Source organism: Panulirus ornatus, chromosome 16, assembly GCF_036320965.1.
Source record: "Panulirus ornatus isolate Po-2019 chromosome 16, ASM3632096v1, whole genome shotgun sequence".
Lineage (NCBI taxonomy): Eukaryota > Metazoa > Arthropoda > Malacostraca > Decapoda > Palinuridae > Panulirus > Panulirus ornatus.
This window is the reverse complement of record NC_092239.1, coordinates 31,662,095-31,683,992: the sequence shown is the minus strand read 5'-3', so window position 1 is coordinate 31,683,992 and position 21,898 is coordinate 31,662,095. Positions and strand designations below refer to the sequence as shown.

Genomic DNA, 21,898 nt, shown 5'->3' with positions numbered 1-21,898 from the left:
GTACACTCAACTCTGGATTAAATATTGACATTTCATTAACTGAGTTTGTTTCGTTTTTAGCTATGATTTCATTACCTTGCGTCAAAACTAAATTTGTAGTTTAAATAGAGTTATGATTTACCTAAATAATCTTGGCAAATATTATGTGCTTATATCATTTTTATTCATCAGGGGAAAAAGTTATCTTAATCAGCCAATAGCGTTGCATCATAACGTAATGTAAAGCTGAATAATTTGAATAATTAAAATACCAGCAAAGTTAAGAATTAATCGTTGGATCATTACAATGGTGGTTATATCGGCTGTTTGATGGTGGTTGTGTGGGGGTGGGTGATGGTGGTGGTTGTATGGGTTGTTAACGACGATATCACTGGTTGTGATGAGATTCGTTGTTGGAGATGGTGGTGGAGATGATGATGGTGAGGGAGGGTGTGGTAGTTAAGTGTGAAGCTTAATGTTACTAACACCTACGATGGTTCATCTCGTCATATCTTCCAGGGCAGTTTTACCCCTGGACCAGACCTGACCTAACCTTGAACAGGTCAATACATTCGTTGTTAATCCGAAATCTGTAAGTTGCTAAGCCACTAAGCCTGCGCCTGCGTAAATTCGAACTTTGTAAGTAACTCGAGTTTTGATGACGTAAACCCAAAGTTTGGCAGTAACTTGGAAAACTCCTAAGTTTTTCCAGTGATCCGGGAAAACATCGGCCTAGCCTGTGTCAACCTCACGATATTCTAGCTTGGGTTTGGCCAAGTGTGGAGACCTGACCTGTGGTTGTAGATTGGTCAGGGAGGTCGCTTCAGCAAGGCTGTACTGGGTACTTAGACTTTCACGAACATACAGTTTCTGTGTATATATATATATATATATATATATATATATATATATATATATATATATATATATATATATATATATATAGGCAAAACCCTGCCCAAGTTCATCGACCACATCCAGAAGGTATACAAGAAATACCACCACCGTCTGTGGGCCTCGGCTCAGACCCAGCTAACAATAATCATGCTGCTCCTAATGTGATTACCTTCTCGGAGAATAATCCAATACCTTTAGAAAAAAAAGGATTATCTCACCTTTGGAATAATCAACTTCGAATCTAAATGTTGTTGGAAAGAATTGGCAGGTGGGGGCTGGTGGAAGAGGATACGCTCTTACAGTGAGGGGAAAAATGGTACACCAAGTTTCCCAAGTTCTTGGAATTTATCGGTCAGGTTTGGTTTGACTGTCAAGCGGGTGAGCCAGGGTTGGATCAGCTCGTTGTGGTGGGAAGGTCGCGGGCTGGTGGGACCAGACCCGGGGCTAACACTCAGTGTTTGTGGCTGTGATTGTGGACCGTTAGTTGATTTGCTAAATTCTTAACACACACACACACACACACACACACACACACACACACACACACACACACACACACACACACACACACACACTCTCTCTCTCTCTCTCTCTCTCTCTCTCTCTCTCTCTCTCTCTCTCTCTCTCTCTCTCTCTCTCTATATATATATATATATATATATATATATATATATATATATATATATATATATATATATATATATATATATATATATATCATATTCTTCATCTAATTTTGAAGGAACATCACACCTAGGAAAGAAAAAACAGATTAAGCTTCATTTTTGTGTAAGTTATTTAAAAAATCTTGCACTCTTTAACAACTTACAACCAAACTTTCCATGTCTTAGTTGCATGAATCTGAATATTTATTAGTTTGACCTTAATCTTTCGTTCCAATAAACATAAAAATCAACTGTTTATTAAGTTAATATGATAGAAGGAAATTTTGAGCATATACCTCATCTTATCACAAGGATGTTAACAATGATTGACTTTAAAAGCGGATGATCTTGTAACACGCGTGCCACTGTGGTGCTCCTGTCTGCCTTCTACACATGTAAGGACCAATGATAACACAGTAGACAGCCGCTCAGATATCGGTTCACTCGTGTGTTTTACCTTTCCTTAAGTCGTAAACTTACGTTCATTTAAAGTCTCTCTCTCTCTCTCTCTCTCTCTCTCTCTCTCTCTCTCTCTCTCTCTCTCTCTCTCTCTCTCTCTCTCTCTCTCTCTCACTGTTACCAGCGGCCTCAGTGTGTCAGCAACAGTGTCTGCAGTGGAAGCAGTTGTAAATTACAACTCCTTTTTTTTCGTAGTAAACTGTTCTGTGTAATTAGATCATACATTACGGTAGTCACCAGACGCGTCACTATGCAAACATTGTGAGACGCAGGATGTGATAGATCGTTTGAGACAATAGAAAGAATCACATATTTAAGACGTACAGCAACTGACGCAACAGATAATTCTGATGTGAGGGAATAGATGAGCAACATGATTGTATTTGAAGACTATGACGTGCGAATGATAACGAAGGAAGATATAGTCGTTGATGTAATACATAATTGTAATTGTAGATAGAGTAGAAGAAGGAGAGACAAGTAACTGTTCTTAACTACAGGGTGGAGGGTATTGATCATTGTGTCAGGAAACTGACGTAATGAGACGTTGTCATGCGAGACAACTGACGCCTCATAAGATTGTCAAGTTGAGACTGTCGTAACTTGAGTCATACGTCAACCTCTCTAGCACAGACGAGACGACACTTGATTACGACTTTATGACTAGGTTCGACGGGACCAGGTCGTTGGTAAGGTCCTCATTACCCAAAGGTCATAAACTCGTGGTTAAGGGTCGTCATCTTGTTGTTACTCGAGGGTCGTACCGTCGTACTCAGGGGATCCTATCGTTGTACTTCATTGCGTTCAAAGGGTTAATTTTCTCATGTTGCATGACAGGCTCTCTTTATTCAACATGATGACCTTTTGAAAAGAATGCTGATCACTTCCTTAACCAGTTTGTTATCGATCGCGAGATAATGATGACCCGTTAGCTTTCGGTTCCTGTATGTACATATGTACCACCCATCTTCCTTGAACAATACTGGGGGTGTCGCTCTTACGTGACTCCCCCACACTGCTGATGAAGGATCTCATAGCTCTGCCATGCACGGGATCCTGTTCGACGACAGCCCCTTCTGTGTTCTCAGACTGGAAGATGATACTTGTGTGTTAACGACACGATACATCAACGTGACATAGACAGTCCAGCTGCTATTAACCGGTACATTGCTGGATTCACTCATGTGAGAACTACTTATAATATAAGTTCAGCGAGGCAGATCTGTTCCAATCAACTCGCTTCCAAAATTCGTCCCGAAAACGTCGCTCTCTCAAAATTCCCGAACCAAAAGCGTCACTTTCTTGTAACAGGATGAGGTGTTCCGTTGTCTAACTCCCCAGCATCAAGTTATCATGTAGACTGCATGAAACCACGTTTACTTTACATTTTATATAGACGCCTTTAACAACGGAAGTGGGAAAGAATGATGTAATGGAATTTCTTTTTCAGACTGTTAGGCCTTTTTGCATTGTATTGCTCTACATATAGATGTATGTATTATAATTTCACATGTAGAAAAAAAAGTCCTGATTCATATTAGGTTTTCAAGGGGTCGAGCTTGAAAAAATATCATATTGTTTATTGCGTTATGCTGTATGAATATGTTTGCCGTGAATTTAGAGATAATGGATGTTTGATACATTTTTTTTCGTCATTTCATTGTTCATAAGTACACTAAAAGCTGGATACCAGACTGCTGAGTGAGTCGGGATTATGATATTATTAATGTAATACAACATGATGTTATGGAGAATAGTTCAACGTATGTTTATAAACCTAGAAAACACTTGAGTTTTACATAAGCGACGGAGAAGGGTTTAAAGCTGTGTCTACACCAGAGGACACACGAGTTTTAGGTAAGCGATGGAGATTAGTTTAAAACTTAGTTTGTAAACTACAAGACACACGAGTTTTACGTAAAGCGTTGGAGACTAAACCGCGGGGTAAGGTTATCACACAGTACATGATGAATGGGGATCGTAGTAGCCAGCGTAATGGAGCATCGCTGGAAGGAGGTGGAATGGCACTTGAATAATGGGTTATAATAGTGAGAGGGAGTGAGGCAAGCTCATACGAGGGAGGTCGATGAAGCCAGCGGCCTTGGTGACTGTAAACGAGCGGCCATTGTCGAGGCTTTAACTTTTCAAAAGCTTGAGATTGGGCAGGAGTGAGTAGGGGTAGCTGGGTGGTGGTGAGTGGTTGGACGGAGGAGTGTAAGAGCGGAACCATCTACCTCTCCATCATTTCAGTGGCAGAACTGGCATTCTGAACAAGAAAATTAGAGGCGATCATACTGGCTCTCTGGATCGGTGTGAGGTCAACAGTGTTTGGAGGAAAAAGTTATGAACAGTTTAGTTACTCTCATTTCCACTTGACCCAGGTTAAGGAGAGGAGGCAGCGGGATATTTTGTAAAGTTTCTGTGTAACGTGACAAAACCACAGCTGCGGCGGACACCTCCTCTCTGTGGGAACTGTGGGATCAGAACTTGAGAGTTAGCACCAAGTGAAGGTTGGTGGTGGAAAGACGTGGAAGGCATGAGAAGATACGATCAAGGTCGCCACTCCTACACTTGCTTGTAAGAACGAAGCTTTCACCTTCAAGTGCGTGGTTACAAGCACGGCTCATTGTTTATATTGCATCAGAGTGGTTAGGTCGTATTACGTAATGATATAACAAGCGAGAACGAGGACAATGTGTCTTCATCATACCGCTTCCCATAACAATTAGACAGCGTCGTGTTAACGTATCATTGTAAACACAGTCAGAAAAGAAACGTCAAGATTTTGAGTCTGGGAGAAGAGAGGGAAAAAGACGCAAATTCATAGTTAAGTAACTATGAGGAGGAGAGGTGTGGGAGGGAGGGAGTGTGTGTGGTGTGGGGAAAATTTACACACCTGTTTTCATGGAGAGAAAGAACATGTCGATTCTTTCAAAAATAGAAAATATGATAGAAAATATAAGAGAAAAAAATGACATTGGAATTCCTGTAGAAAAGTAGTAGTAATCCCTTTTACAATGGAGTTTTTACAATCTTTTTCATTTTTTACCTTATCCCTTTTATTCCTCATTCGCTCACGTTTTCTTTCACGCCTTGAAAACAGGTCTCTAAATCTTCCCCGGCACACACACACACACACACACACACACACACACACACACACACACACACACACACACAATCTTACGCTTCCTCTTCAATGTTGATATACTCTAAATACTAAATTATGACTAAAATTATTGCCAGTGGATGTTGTTATAAGTGTAAATGTTGTTTAAAATAACATTATATCTGTTATGAGTAAACCTTCGGGTGTTGGTTTAGGGAGGGACGTTTGCGTCATGTGTGTGTGGTGGATGTGTGAGGAAGCCAAGTGCTGGCCGGGGGGCGCGGGAGGTGGACGAGCTGGTGTGGCAAACAGACAGACAGACAGACAGACAGATGTCTTCCATACAAGACAAGTTGACCGGAGATATAAGAGGAAGGAGACAGCAACAAGAACACTACATCCTGGGACCCATAATGTCTCCACTAACACGCTACCCAACACTGGTCATTGCCTCGTGTATTACCTCCGCCCTAATCTGAAAGACACAGTAAATCTGTGACTCGTTGTTTAAGCGTGTCCACAGTGACGCCATCACGTGTAGGCCAGCAGTGGAGGTTTGTGTGGCCATACCATTCATCCTCACCGACCCCCAAGCATTTCCGGTCTCAGGGATGAACGTCAGTATATAGTGGGAGTCATTTCCAGGCTGCTCGATTTTTCAGTGTACTTGGAATGAACAGACTTGAGCTCCTCCCACCGTTTGGAAATGTTTATATATAAATCATGAAATGGAAGAAATCCCGCCTCCCACAGCAGCGCTACTATAAACACACTCGCGCCAAAGTGATGTAAGTAGAGAACAGACATTTAAACGACAGTACGTGCACTTTTTTTCCATGTGAAAACTCGTGTTTACTTATATTCGAACGTTTTTTTTTTTTTTTCCTTCTGTCACAAACGCAGTTTCGTCAATGCGAAATAGATGTGCGTCTGGCCGCATCCAACTCCAGTCTTGAACATAAACGCATGCAAATGCGTCTGCCAAGAGCCTCTAAAAATGGTAAGAGTAGACATTAAGGAACATTATGGGTTTTAGCTCTTTTTAAAAGATTGCTGTTCAGTGATCATGGCATTGGATTTCAAGTTAAGCTGGATTTGAATGGCGGTAAAAATAATAGGTAATCGATACGCGCCTCGTTTTTCTAAGAAAATGTGAATGTATACTATGGCTCCACAGGACGTCACCTTCTCCTGAATGTATCTTTTCACCTAATACGTTGATCATCAACAGATTAAAGAACTTGGAGTAATGTAACTCTTGATTTATTCGTTGATTTCGGATATATGATGATATGATATATGATGCATTGTTATGTGATATATGAAGCGTAATAGCAAAATTATCCATTTTAGTAAGTACTTACGTCTGCATGGGGCAATGATGAGTATTTTCCTCACCCCATTGATCAGGACGTAATCATGTCTCCTCAGATAATCACGAGTACTCTCCTCACTCTATTAATCAGGGGATTAATGAAGCTGATGATGGCTCCACGACCTTCCTGTCTCATCTTGAAGCAATTACTCCATCCATAACTAGGTTCACTGCCTTTGTCAGTGATCTTATTCAATTTATGACCCCCATCAATCTCCACGGTCTCCCTCAGTGTAATTCCCACTCTCCTCACTGTCCACCAGATACCCAGTCTGGTGCAATATACTGCTGACAACAGTGTATTTAGTGCGGCAGATGTAGCGTGCCCAGACAGTTCTCGTCTGAATCCCGTACCATACTGCTGTGATTTTGGCCCACTTGAGTCCAGACTATCATTCTAGCCTCTGCCATTTTACTTGAGCGTTTTTGATTACTAATCATTCATTATGTTAGGATTTTCAATGAGATGATTTTGTATTATATTCATTTAAGAATGTCAGTTGACCTCACTGGTGTTGGAGATGAGAGATAAGGAGGAATCCAGTGAGTCTGTCATCAGTAAGTTAGGTATAATTACTTCAAGATGCACCTTCAGGAAGGTCAGTATTCTAACCCAGATTGACTTGGTTTCCTGGACACGACGATACGGCAACATTTAAACCATCGTTATGACCCTTGAATACGACGACACGACTTTAAAATACGAACGTACGACCCTTGGTATGGTAGTGTGTCGCAGGCTGGACCCAAGGTTTGTAGGACGTGCTTAGTAGTCGTACCGTTATGCTCAAGGGTCTTCCTGTCGTGCTGAAAGGGTTAATCAGAACACACACACACACACACACACGCACACACACACACACACACACACACACACACACACACACAATGAAAACATAAGACAATCACATCATCTGTGCTGCATAGCAAACATAACATCAGGAGCGTCACTTTATATACATCATTCACCGGTGTGTCTCCAGTTGTCTCTGTGTGTTGCCCTAGGGAACGGACGCCACTTTGACTCCTCCGCGTCGTGTGTGTACAAAAGAATCCTGATGTTACTTCCTCCTCCGTCCTGCCTCACTCACACGTAGGCAAAATTTTGACCCAGGGTTTTCCTACCGTTGAATATATGGAAATATAATCATCTTTCTCTCGGATGCGAAGCATCGTTGTCTGATAAGCTAAAGGTAAGATAAGACATGAGCCTTTTGAGCCACAGTTGCTACGGTATAAACACTTGAGCGATTAAAAACCAGAGCACAATAGGAAAGGTATTAATGTCGTCTGCAAATCGACTGAACAGTTGCCTGCTTCCTCAGATATGTTAAGTGTAGCGTTTTGTCCTCACATGAATTGTCCTGGTGAACACTACATGATTATGGACAAGATGATCATGACACTATATAGCTGCCTTCATCGAGGTCTGAAACAGTTTGAGAGATGCTGATATGAATAAGATTAGTTTAGATACTGTCAGGAATGCATTCTTGTTGTTTATTTGTTGTAAACACCAAAATGGTTTTGCTGGGTAATAATACCTTGGTGTCGGTGAGAAAGCTTGTGGTTAGATATTCTAAAAATCTTGCTGTATTGCAGCTGTTCGTCATCACCCATTTCTCTAGTTATGTTAAACCCTCTCTCAGCATGAGGGCATGTTCCATAGGTATGCTAGCCTGACCTTTAACCTGACCTTGCAGAGTCAGGTCAAAGAAAAAGAAAATCACACTGTCATAAGTAAGGTTGCCACCTTCATGCTCGAGGAGCATAATCTGGTGTTCATGGTTCGAATCCTCGTGCTCAGGGGTCGTAATGTCATGTTTAAGGGTCATACCATTGTGCTTAAGGGTCGTAACGTCGTGTTCACGGGTCGTACCTTCGTACTCAAGAGTTGAATCACTTTAACCTGCAGATTTTTGCTTTTTATTTTAATACGCTGGACTGGGAAAGTTAAAAGCTTTTCTTGTTTGACGTACAAGTTTTGGTTCGTTCTGACTTTATATATATGCGCGGAGTGGGAAAATTTTCAGAATGTTTCTGGCTAACAAGTTAATTCGCTTTTATTAGTTTTATACCGACTTTCAACCCCACTTTTCCACGGTGTAGTTTTACTTAGAGAACTGGATATAGTCAAGTGAAATCTCCCTCTTAGCGCTAACTCTTGGTTTGGAGGTGTATACAATACTTGTGAAAATTTCTTCTGGAAGTCAGTGTATATGTACGAGTATTGAGAATAAAAGGTGCTGTGCTGAACCAATTCTACTTATGTTGAAGACATGGTTGGTGTCAGCAGAGCGGACGAGGTAATATAACTCCACTTGGAGGAGCGTAGTTACAGATGGGTGTCTGTGTGTAGGATGGGCGTTAAGACTGGGTTAGCGAGAGTCGGTTCTTTAGTATTTGTCATTGCACTATGAATATGTATTGTGTGTGTGTGTGTGTGTGGATTGTGCTATATACACAGTGTCTTTGTAGCCATTGTATCCCCTTTGTCTTTGGCTATAGACCATCGTCTGTATCATAACATCAACCATATCCATGTGTACATCCGTCATTTATATCCGAGTTTATCTGTGGCTCGTGTCTATTTATGGCCATATGCTGTCATCTGTGCCACAGTATACCCGTATCTTTTGGCTATATACCGTCGTCTGGTCTATGGTATTCCCCCGTGTCTGTAGCTATATACCTTCGTCTATACCACAGTGTTCCAGCGGCCCGTGCCGATGACTAGAGACACCCAGCATGGAGATGCTCAGCGCTGGCCCGTGGCGGCGGGTGTCGGAACGAAGCGATGGAGACGTCAGTTACTTGCCTGATAACTTTAGTTTTCCGATAGTCAACCGCACGGTTTTTCTTCTGGGGTCGGGTGGGGGATGGACAGTGGTGTAGGGGAAGGGGTAGAGGGGGAAGACGAAAATGGAGGTGGTGGGGATGGGAAACGAAGCATGGAAATGGGCAGTGTAGAAATGTGGTCCTGGAGGGAGTGAAGCGATGGAGGAGGAGGAGGTGATGGAGAAGGTAAGGAGATGGAGGAGGATTAAGTAGATGGGTAGACAGGAGGGTTTTGCAGGAGGGAGATGTGGTATACCGGTACGTGGAGGGGCTTCGGGAGGAGGGAATGAGAGTAGGTCAGGGTTGTGTGGTGTAGATGGAGGGGGTCTAGGATGTAGATCAGAAGGGTCGTAGGTGCTGAAGGATGGGATGGGGAAGTGTGAGAGAAGGAAGGAAGGATGGAGATAGAGGCACTCCAGTGGTATAAGATTGATTCAAGTGAGGAAGATCTGAACATGTGTGTATCTGTGTGTGTGTGTGTGTGTGTGTGTGTGTGTGTGTGTGTGTGTGTGTGTGTGTGTGTGAAAGAGGGATATTTGCAGCAGTATGCTGGTGGTCAAGGTAAGAGAGCTGTCTCTACATTATATTGATGAATTTCCTTAATTTCCTGTGATATGTTTCACCCAGTTAGCTTATCCTCGCCATCTCTGGTAATCAGGATAAGGAGATAATACTCTACATATCTTTACAATTACCAGAACTAGAAAACATGAGCAGCTTGCTACTGTTGCAAAGAAACGTATGTAACTTTAGAACTTTAAACCCTGACAGGTTTACGATACGAGAGGTTTATATTACGACCGTTTGGTTTAATATGTTTATTTAACTCGTCAGGTTTTGTCGACCTGCATCATTCATAAATGTGTTTGTTTTTTTCGATTCGCTGGCTGCTAACTTGCTGATTGGCCATTAAGCCAGAAATGGCTTCAAAAACATACATAGATACAAAAAATATATTATTCTGATATCTTGGAGGTTTGTTTACTCAGACTTCAATTCAATTTTCTCTTATTCTGATCTCCACTTTATTTTGTGTGTTCTCTTGCTTTCGTTCTTCTCTTGTTAGCGTCACTAGTAATCTGTTCCCAGTTATTGTCTCCCCTGACGTCAACACATGTCTCACACTCAGGTGTGATTACATGATAACCTTTCCTACGTTATCTACGACCCTCGACAGATTCACAATAACGTCATTTGTTTCTTTTCATTTTCACGTCAACATTCACTGAGCGTGTTCATCTCTGGACTCGCTCTAGTTCTCTAGATCATCTTCTTTAGATTTATGGATGTTTTTCTCACATGTTCGATGACTGAGACGTTCTATAACCTCCTCAAGTCTTCACGTTTCTCCTGGCGTAAGAATGGCACCACCTCAACTTCGACTCAAAATTATTGCATCTAGTTTCCAGTCAAGAGTCATTTCCTATAAGCTCCACAAGTGTCAACTCTACACATCTTAATACTGGTATTTACTATATATTTTCCTATCTTGCATCAGTTTCCAGTCAACACGTTTCTGTGTTTCCCTGGCATCCTGTCCACCATTTCTGAAGATATTGTGTTTCCGTTTTTGTTCAGCCTCTCACACTCCTCCCTTGCGACGCCCTCGACCATGACTAACAAGATCAGGCTCGGAGTTCTCCTTCGTTTTAACTCCTCCCGATCCTGTATCTCCTCTGCAGGTCCCCAGGCTCTTCACCCACACACACACACACACACACACACACAAACAGACACAGACACATATTAAGTTTCTTGACTATTGGTCAAGTACTCCTTTTTTCCTATAAACTGTAGAAAACTAATGTAGGTCAATAAAGCTCTACTATATTTGTTTTCTTTGAAAATCTTTGTAGTTTGTCTCATCATCAAAGTATTCACTTATTGTTTCTTTTCCGTTGTTTTTCATATACATTTATCATCAATTTCTCATGGCCGAATTTTTTATATTTTGTTGGCTTTATTGACTTAATTCCTCAAAAGTTTGTAGATCAGTACAATTTTTTTTTTCTCATCCACAGATGAACATCAATGAACTTCTTACCTTCTCCTTTAGAATTCTGTTTTCATTTTTCCTTTCATGCATCTCTTACGCAAGTGAAGGACGTGGTTAGAGTTCAGAGTTCAAGATATTAATAGGATATGATCCTAAAAGGTTAGATCTGAGACTAACCTTTCCATGGAGAATATAAATGAATGGATGAAATGTGGAGAGATTTTCTGTGATTGTCCGAGAGGCATTTCGGCTGAGAAAAAAGTGGCTTTGAATTGTTCATTGTGAAATGTAGTTGTGAAGAATACGTGTAGAGAGAAAGAACAAACGTACCAAAGACGATGAAGAAGGAAGGTATAAGTGAATAATGGTGGAGGAGAACACACAGCCATGTGTGAAACAGCAAGCACACAGCAAGGATGTCACAGCAAGCACACAGCAAGGATGTCACAGCAAGGATGTCACAGCAAGCACACAGCAAGGACACAGCAAGGATGTCACATCAAGGACACAGCAAGCACACAGCAAGGACAGCTCCCAACAGCACAGATATAAGTTGCTCAGTGACGATTGTTGATGAAAACGACTAAACAGGCTCGTCTGAACGAAAGGAAAGGATTGAATTGAGTGTTATGAAGTCTTAGATATGACAACATAAGAAGTACAAGATAGATCGTTGTTAAAGCCTTAGAGTTGTTGGCAGAAAGAGGATATATTTTCAAGAGGTATTGAATGTTAGAGATGATGGTAAAAACAGTTAATATCTCTCCTTGGGTCTGGAGGAAGAGAGAATAAGACAGCAACAGATGTTTGAAGGAGGAGGATCTGGAGACGCGAGGGATGGGCGAGGTGATTGTACCAGTAATTTTGTGCATTGTGTGTGGAAGAGGTGGGAGGATAGGTGCTCCAGGAGAACTGGAAGGTGACGCACTAACGCGCCAGCTCACGCTGATATAGGTGTTAGGAACGTGTGAGTAAACTGTGGAGCAACTAGATACTCTAATGTGGTTGACGTTATACAACAGAAGTGACTGAGAGAACAGAAGCTGTTGAGATGTTGTGTAAGGGGATCTGTCGAGGGATTATGATATTTCACTCAGATGCTTGTTATTATAGGTGCACGTTGTTGGTCATGGTGTGACTGGACCGTGGAGTATGTAGGTGTTCAATCTAGTGAATCATTTCCACATAAAGAGTAGGACATAAGCCAGGGCACAGCAATGTAATGAGTAACGGGAAGGAGTTAAAGCTGGGATGAGACGAGAAGGTTTTATGCCCTAGGAGTTGTTATTGTGATTAGAGTTGTCGGATTATGCCGGACACTACTACAGACAAGGTAGAAAAATCAGAAGAGAAAAAAAAAGATTAGAGAATTGAGAGTTGTAGATATTGCTGTACGCAGAAGATGCTTTGTTGATGGATGAGACAACAGAAAAAGTGCCAGATACTGTAATGATACCCGGACGAGTGTGTGTAAGAGGAACACACTGAGGAGTATAGACTTAAAACAGTGCAAGTGGTACGAGTTCGTGAAAGGGAAGTTGAAATGAGATACAGTTGAATGGTAGGAGGCTGGGGAGGGCTCAGGACTTTTTGTATATCTTGGAAATGAGTTCAGTGAAGTATGGAGGAATGGACTGGGGGGAGTGTGGTAAGGTAGGCTAAACCCGTAACTGGAACCATGAGGAAAGGGATGATGATGAAGTAGGGGTTCACAGACATGGCAGACACTGCTGGAAAGAACAGTTCGGTCCACTCACACAGCTGCTGTTGAGGGCAACACTCACATGGAATGAAAGATGCTGGAAAGTCGACGAAGTGAATAAAAGAGAGATGGAGGCCAGGAAAGAGGGTCCTGTGGTAGAATAAGGGATTATATGAATGAGGGTCTGATTCCATATATTTCTTTTTAGTAGGGTGCTTATAGAAAAAGGGGAAGGGCTTGGATAGGGGAAGGAGAAATTTTGAAGTGGAAAAGAGCGTTAAAAAGTTATACATGTGTATGATGTGGGTTGTGTGGAGTGTGTGGAAAATTGTCCTGGAAACGTGTTTTTGATGTCTTGTTTTATATCCCCCGGCGGACGAGAGGTGTGTGTATAATGATGCTGTTTCTCGTTAGTTAAGGGAGGGAAAAGTAGCTACGCTAAGCTGTGAATTGTTCACTGTGTGCAGCAATGGGTGACACTGGGCTGCCATGGGAACCAAGAATGTTCTTTGTTTGTCTCGACTTATCTATTTCCCAGGTCCCACAGCTGAGGGGCTGTTTGCTTTCCAGAATTCGTCCATGGTGGCTGCTGTTGAAGGAATTCCAATTTGATGACATGTTAACTCCGTCATTTATACGAACTGATCCTCCCTCTCAGTGTTGCTATATTACACACTAAGATATATCTAAGGTGTGGAGTTGGTAGGTTGGTGAGAACCATCTTCTGTAGTACCCTGTCTGCATCAGTGTGGAGTGGATGTAGGTTAATATCACACGCCTTCACCAATCATTGACCAACAGGCCTTCTTTCATCTGGCTTCTCTGTATACACCCAGGTACTACAGTCAATGAAATTCACATAAATTCACCATAGTTCAAAAAGTAAAAATTTCTGTTTACCAATATGTGGTAGATTAAATGCTGAAGGTAATGAATTTAGAAGCAAGATCACTGACCTTCCATGTACGAGAGAAAGATGATCCACGTCTTCTTCACTGGTTCATTGTTCCGTTGATTCTCTTGTGCATCATGACATTTGACCTTTGTCATGATTGTGTGTCATATTTGAATACTGGTATAATTTTATCATATATTTTCTCGAAGTTGACAAGTTACTGCAGAAGTTCTTAGCTTTTCTGAGAATATTTTCAGGAGTTAAGAATGCACATGGTACAAGTTTCCAGTCTTTTGCTGATCTTTGACTTTAGTGAATAAGTTCATTACTGGATCTGCTCACCCTTGTAGGTTAACATGAGTGAACAGACTCAAAACAAGATATGAAAGACCATTAAAATGGCCTAGCTGCAGCTGAGTACCGGTACTGGCCGACATTAGACCGAAGTGCCACAGTGGATGTCGTGTTTGTTCCACACCCTGTCAGACTCGTCAGCCTTACTCTCGTTCCGAATTTAAATGATTCCACAAACTACGTTGTTGGTTCTTTGTCTCTTGTCGTACATTATGTAATGGAGAATAACATTTGTTTCACCTCATCGATGTTATCTGAGTACCTGTTTTTCAAGTTCATTAAGGTGTAACCACGAATGGAATGCGTGACTGACGTAGATCTGCGTCCCAGATTGGGTGTCGCATCCTGGAGTGATTTTCCTCACACTCGTAACCCACTGGAACTCCGACGTTCGTTATGAGCGTTGATACCTGTTGTTGAAGGGTCAATTCTCACCGTTGGATGACGCACTTTTCTGTTGATTTGTTCTTAATCATAGTAACACGATCATGAAATAATTCAACAGGATCCTTGTCTCCTTCTGTTTCGTTCTGGATGTCACGATGAACTGGTTTAACAGGACAAACAGATTCTCTAAATATGATCAAAATACACTTCGTCAGACAGTCCAGAAGTGTTACATTTTTACGCTTGACAAATTATACTCTTGAGCTTTCCCAGCGTAATAGAAAACGCCCAAGTGGTGGTTGCTGTGAAAGCCACCGATCATAGATTACTCCGGGTATATGAAATGATTGCTGTCCATTACTCAGTGTGATGTGCGGCTGTTTGTACAACATATATCTCTTCAACGAATGGCTGAACCAATTATAGGTTTCTCTCACGAGGCGTAACTTCTTGAGGACGACATTACGACCCTTGAACACGACATTACGACCCTTGAACACGACGTTACGACGCTTGTAGACAGCAATACAACCCTTGAGCACGACGGTACGACCCTGGCGGACAACAAGACAGCTCTTTAGCACGACGATGAATCCCTTGAGCAAGACGGTACGACCCTTGGATATGATGACGTGACCTTTGACATGACCCTTAAGGGTGAAAGTGAAAGACCTGGCTGGCATACACAAGGGTCATACCGTCGTGTTCAAGGCTTCATGTTTACTATATATTTTTTCTCATTAGCTTGAGAATCTTCTACATGAACTGAGGGACACACACACACACACACACACACACACACACACACACTCACACACACACACACACACACACACACACACACACACACACACACACACATACACACAAACACACACACACACACACAATCACGTTTGACGAAATATGACGGAGTAGGTTCTGTTTACATGTACATTTTCGCTAATTAGGTTGTTGGAAGTTAGCTTTGCCTCCTACAGTAATTTCTCTGAAACTTTCTCACAACGGTTGATGCAGATCCAGAATAGGTTGACATTACCTTCCTTAAAGTTCTGAAGTGTTATGTGACACAAACGCGCCGGTCACGCTGTTGTGCGCCACATCCATACGTAGGCGAGTGTATCAGTAGTACGCATCCTCTGTCACTAAACATGTTTACAAACTTTCCAGACGGACGAGTTCGTGAAAAACTACAAATTTGCATTGTATCCGACTCTTCTGTGCAAGCTTCAGTGAAATTTGTGTCTGGTCACAAACGAATGACATTAGTTCCAGTATTAAACAACGACATATGCGTGCCTGATGCACCTGTGCTCTCGTCGCCCGGGACGGCGCGTCGTGTCGCGACTCTGCAATGGAATTTTAAAGTGACGTGAGTTGATGACCGGATGTGATATTCTCCAAATATTGGAGCAACTTAGCATGTTTGTATGATGCAGTCTTGCATTCGTTTTCCTCCTGCCAAACATGCAGGACGCTGGACATACATCTTTTTCATTTTTCCCCTCACTTTAGGGAACCTTCCTAGCTCCAGCCACCCCACCCTGTGTGCTAGCTTGCTAGTGTCAGTAATGTTGGATTTGATAAAGACCAAAGCATGTGAAACATTCGCTAGTTTTATGTTTGTTTCTTTGTTTCTGTTTCCTCATAAGATATATTTCTTTGCACCATATAGAGAGTGAGGCAGACTTTCCATTTTTATTTTCACAATTATTTGATTATATGAGACGTCTTTGCCCAAAATGTTTAGAACACAACTCGACAAATAAAGTGAAAGTGAACACAGGATATTTACTTCATGTTTTATCTCATTTATAGAAGCGCTGCTTAGCCTCTTTGTCCTGCTGTGATCACCTTGATGATAACTAAACTCACATGATATCTTAAGACGTGAAATCCTTCAGTAATTTTAGTTAACTTATCATTAGTTCATCAGTTAACTGTGATCACGAGAGGACTCAGGGTCAAGTGAGGTAGTGGTGAGGTCGTCGTGAGGTTAGCTGAAGGTGTTGTCCACCTGGACGTGCGACAGAGCACAGCCAAGTGCTTCTTTTACGTCTGCCCTCGTTGACCTCATCAGGACAGCTGTAATGATCCCTGGGTCATAAAGGGCTGGCCTTTGACCTGATCCTAAAAGGTTGAGTCAAAGGGCAAGACATACTACCCAAGCGGTTCTGCCATCATGCTCGAGGTCGAGTTATGATTTTCAAGGAGCGTACCGTTGTCCTCAAGGATCGCACGAGCGTGCTCAAGGATCGTACCATCGTGCTCAAGGATCGTACCGTCGTGTTCAAGAATCGCACGACGCGCGTGCTCAAGGGGTTGCAAGCAAGACGGGGCTTGTGCCGCTAAGCTCCGGCCGCCTGAGGTCGGGTCCACGTAATTCCGACCCACCTGCCTGACCTTTACCGTGGTGGAACACGAGCCGTGTCTGGCGATGTGGCACAAGACCCACCGTCTCCTGCCGCTCGCTGTCTCCACCTCGCGTCGCCACACACGACAAGGAAATATAAAATACCTTGGAATTAGACGCTGCTCACGTTCCAATCCTGCCCAAGAGGTTGTGTGAAGTGCACCACCGGCGAGGTATTTTAGGAGGAATTTTAAGTACAGACGCCTCATGATGGGCGTAACACGACGCCTCATGATGGGCGTGACACGACGCCTCATGATGGGCGTAACACGTCAAAGGGAATTCACCAAGGAGATCAGACCCCAGATGGACATTCATGCAGACTTTGGTGACCCACCTGTTCCGTCCTTGGTTCAGACGACCCCTGAACTATGTGGGCCACACTCCTTCAAGCCGATGCACCGCCTGACACCGTCACAACCATCATGAAGGATGCATGGCACCGTCACAACCATCATGAGGGATGCATGGCACCGTCACAACCATCATGAAGGATGCATGGCACCGTCACAACCATCATGAAGGATGCATGGCACCGTCACAACCATCATGAGTGATGCACTGCGTAAGGCGAGGATTCAAGGCTTCCCCTCATTTTTTGGGAGTGTCTTACCCTGGGAAAACATGGTAACACCGCATCATCACGTGTCCTCCAGATTTGACGCAGGAGAGGCAATTATTCCGAGCGACGGATCTCTCAAGACGAAGGTTAGTGTCGACTGCCGCTTAACTCCCTGATACTCCGACAGGTTTACTGCATAAAACAGATATGCAAACTGGATGATATCGTGCATCTCAATGATCACATGTTACCAAGCGTGACACGGCCTTCATCTACGTCAGGTCAGTGGAGGAAAATAATGCATTCACTGACCCCCAGCTGACCCGGCCTGACCAGGTCACTCTGTCAACACCATCCAGGCGACGATTGTCATTCGTAAATAAGTTCATTCATCAGACCTGTCCGGGAAATCAATGGACAGCCACCAGCATCTCGGTGATGTACGGGTGGTGACATGGATCATGCTCGCTCTCTGACGAATAATACTTGTTCTCAGCGACTGCTTGTAGGAAGACACTGGACGCCTCTCCTCCCAGCAACACCGCTGATGGCGATAGTAGCAGGAAGATGCGACGAGAAAAACCAGAGCGGGATCACTAGAACTCACCCACCGCTCGTTCCTCACCACCCATCACCCACCTGCACTGCCGGGCGTTGGCAGCACCCGAACAACCTACCCCCTACACAGCAGGCAGGTGAAGGCGCCTCAGCCAGGGCTAGGCCGGTCGTAACACCCAAGCCTCACGCACACACACGAGGAGGTCCTGCTGCAGGTGCCACATGCTACAGGTTGTTGCATCGTCTCACAAACGTCTCACTCGGCCGTATGGTAGTTGCGGCGTAACTATTAATTTCCAGAGTGATGTCCTCTTAACTGCCCAGATTGTACATCATCTGCAGGAATATACGAGCCTCGTCCCAAGAAACTTGTAAGATTATTGCACCCTCAGGAGATGTGTCTCTGTCCTTGTGCACCTGATAAATGGTCGTTGTTGCAGAAGGAGTTTGAAAGTTTCTTAATTTCCTCCATTAATTTAGAACAAGATATTAGGCGAGGTAGAACATCAGGTGGCCCGCTTGTGTGGCAGGGGGCGTTGGTGCTCACGGTGCAAATGTGGACGAGAACAACTGTCCGAAAAGCTTCTGGGATTTATCTCATTGTTTCACTGACGTTATCACGAGTCATCAGGTATATATAGTCATGGTCATACGTGAGAAAACTCATGTGAGACATTGAGATATGAGCAGAAGCTACGTTTGTTGTTGATTATTATTCTCATAATGACGAGCGCGCGAGACACTGCCACCTTAGTCTCTCCCTCGCGAGACGTAATAAAATAAACATTAGTGACGCCCATGACCTTTGATGGGTACACCACACGCCATACGCTACCAACATAAGCCACTCAGATATTCCTGAATATCCGCCCCCCTCCCCTTGAATATTCAGTCCCTGAATATTCAGGTCGTTGGTGATGAGTCCCAGAAGGCTCATTTACCCTTGAAAGTTATTTGCAGATGTAAGTGAATGAGAGTAAAATCGGATGATTTGCTCCTCGCTACGATCATTGACCTCTGTGTGGCACAGACGGCAGTATCTGTGCTCTGTACCCCAACCACAGCCACGGAGGATATTACCGTATCCACAACCTAAGAATATCGCGTACAGGATGCGCGGGAAGTTTGAAGTGGCCGTAGACATACGTCAGTGGAAGGTAATGTTACGCAAATACACAACCAAGTTTAACACAAAGACAAAGGGAGAGGAATGTCGGCGGAGCGCTACATCCTTGAGCGTCAGTTGACGGTCATTATGTCCCGTGTACCAGCACGAGACGCCCTCGTCAGCTGTCCCTTACCTGCGAAACCCATTATTTTCTGCTTTTGTAAGTTGTCGTGACGATCTTCAACCAGACTTTGAGAAAGGAGGCAAACATATCGCTTTTACTCGGATTTATAGCGCTACCTCGCTAACGCGGGAGACAGCGACAAAGTACGATAAAAAATAACCGTATATGTGTGTATGTATGTGTGTGTGTGTGTGTGTGTGTGTGTGTATGTATGTATGTGTGTGTGTGTGTATGTGTGTGTGTGTGTGTGTGTGTGTGTGTGTGTGTGTGTGTGTGAAATAGTGCCTATTAATAATTCAGTGAGTGAATAATATACTATGATTTAGTGAGAAATTCACTTACCTGAAATTCTCTGTAAGTCGTTTTGAAAATTATGAGTTCTCATATATCCGTCTCACGTTGATCTCTCCTGATTGCATGACGTGTCATAACGGGGAATTTGACGTACCCTGTTTAGTATTTGACCGCTTTTAAAGGGAACTTGACCTCTGTTAGTAGTTGTCTGACCTCCCCTAAAAATGCTAATTCGTGGTACGTCGTGGGTCACAAACAGTTCTTCCTAACAGTTCAGTATGAGGATTATCCTAACAAGGGTCAGCTAGGGCCAGGTCAAGTTAGGGTTACGGTGGTTGGTGGAGGTCACCAGAGATCCTAGACCGAAGCGGTTTTGAGCATAAGGACTGAGGGTCAAGTAAGCTGATGGAAACGAGATGAAGAGAGAGTTACGAACCATGAATGAGAAGTGAAGGTGAGAAAGTAGATTAGGAGGAAGTGTTTTAGGAGAGTGAGTGGACGAAGAAAACGAAAAAGGAGGCGAAGAAGAAAAAGAAGAAGCAGAAGAAGAAGAAGAAGAAGAAGAAGAAGAAGAAGAAGAAGAGGCAGTAGAGAGATGTATGTACTTTCGCACAACTTCAAAAATATGAACAGTACCTTCAGCGCACATGCACACACACACACACACACACACACACGTCAATATCCCAAAGCTCAGCGAGGCAGATCTCTGAGTTCTTTGTTCATGATGAACTACTTGTGTCTGATGAGTCAGGAGACGAGGGTACGAAGGAGGGTGTTGCAGGGGAGGGGTTGGGTGCGGGTTGGGGGTCGTGTAATATTCGTGCAGAGCTTGATGATAAAGAGTGGAACGCTCTGGAAGGCACGAAAATAGCGACATTGTCATATTGAAAAATCTGGAGGAGAAAAAGGAGATAATAATCCACTGTCAACAGTTTTCTATAAACTTGATATTTTTTTGTCGTTCTGTATTGACAAAAGGATATACGTAGGTCAAGTGTACAGTTCGTGAGGACGACAGCACGACTCTTAGGCACGAAGGGAAAACCCATGGATATAATGGCTTGGCCTTTGACCTGACCCTTATAACAAAGGTTTAAGCCAATATACCAAAGGGTCGTACTGTCGTACTCAAAGGTTGTACCATTGTGCCCAAGGGTCGTGCTGTCGTGCTTAAGGAATATATATACTTTACTTGTACGAGAACTATGAGCAACGAAAGAAATGTGTTATACTAAAATATGGATAAGTAAAGAGATGTATTTTAGAATTATTGTACACTTTTCAGAATACTAAGTCGCGTCGTTTGTGTCTATATAAAACATCAAACAGTAGTTTTGCAAGGGTCATATAAATTCGGTGTTCCTGTATTCGTAAATTTAGTGAGTGAATATTGAAAGTATATGCATGTATGCATGAGTGTGTGTATGTGTGTGTGTGTGTGTGACCGTCGACTGCATGACCCTATGTGTGAACGTGTATCTGTTTATCTATTTGTGTTTACGTCTTACGTTTGGTTCGATGTATGCTCGTTTGTCTGTTGTGCTTGTATACTTGGTGTCCTCATACAACCTTTGTAATTGGTGCCTCATACTGGCTTGTATGTCCTTGTATTACCACATACTCAAGTCATTTGAGCGTTTGTGATGCTCTACCCACACCACAGTTTGTGGGGAGGTTAGATATGTGATCACGCAAAGGTAAACTAACCCAGTAAAGGCCCTGAGGATCATTTTATGTTACCTTCCACCCACAGTGGTAAACCTACCTCCCTCGAGGCTACACACACACACACACACACATACACACACACACACACACACACACACACACACACACACACACACACGTCTGACCGTACTGGATGGCCGCCACAGCATCACAATCAAGCGTAAAAAGAGTAAAAAGAGGAAGAGGCTCGTAAATATGTATGACGCCTGTATGGTGGGTAGCGGAAGCGGTGTGGCGCGTCCCTAACAGAGGCGGGAGCTATGATGGCATCAATGATGCAGCGGACACTGCCACACACGCCTGCCCGGGTCTCCCCAGACTCCCTCCCCGCCGTCATCCTACCCTCCCCAGCCTTCTCCTCCCCCCAATCCAGGTCCCGGGTCACCTCCATC

At 43.3% G+C, this 21,898-nt stretch overlaps 1 protein-coding gene across 6 annotated transcripts in view; it reads right to left on the bottom strand.

The window, feature by feature from the left end:
- The window catches only part of LOC139754211 (cell adhesion molecule Dscam2-like), a 543,290-nt gene that overhangs the window by 169,147 nt on the left and 352,245 nt on the right, over positions 1-21,898 (bottom strand). The gene's annotated exons all lie outside the window — the stretch shown is intronic.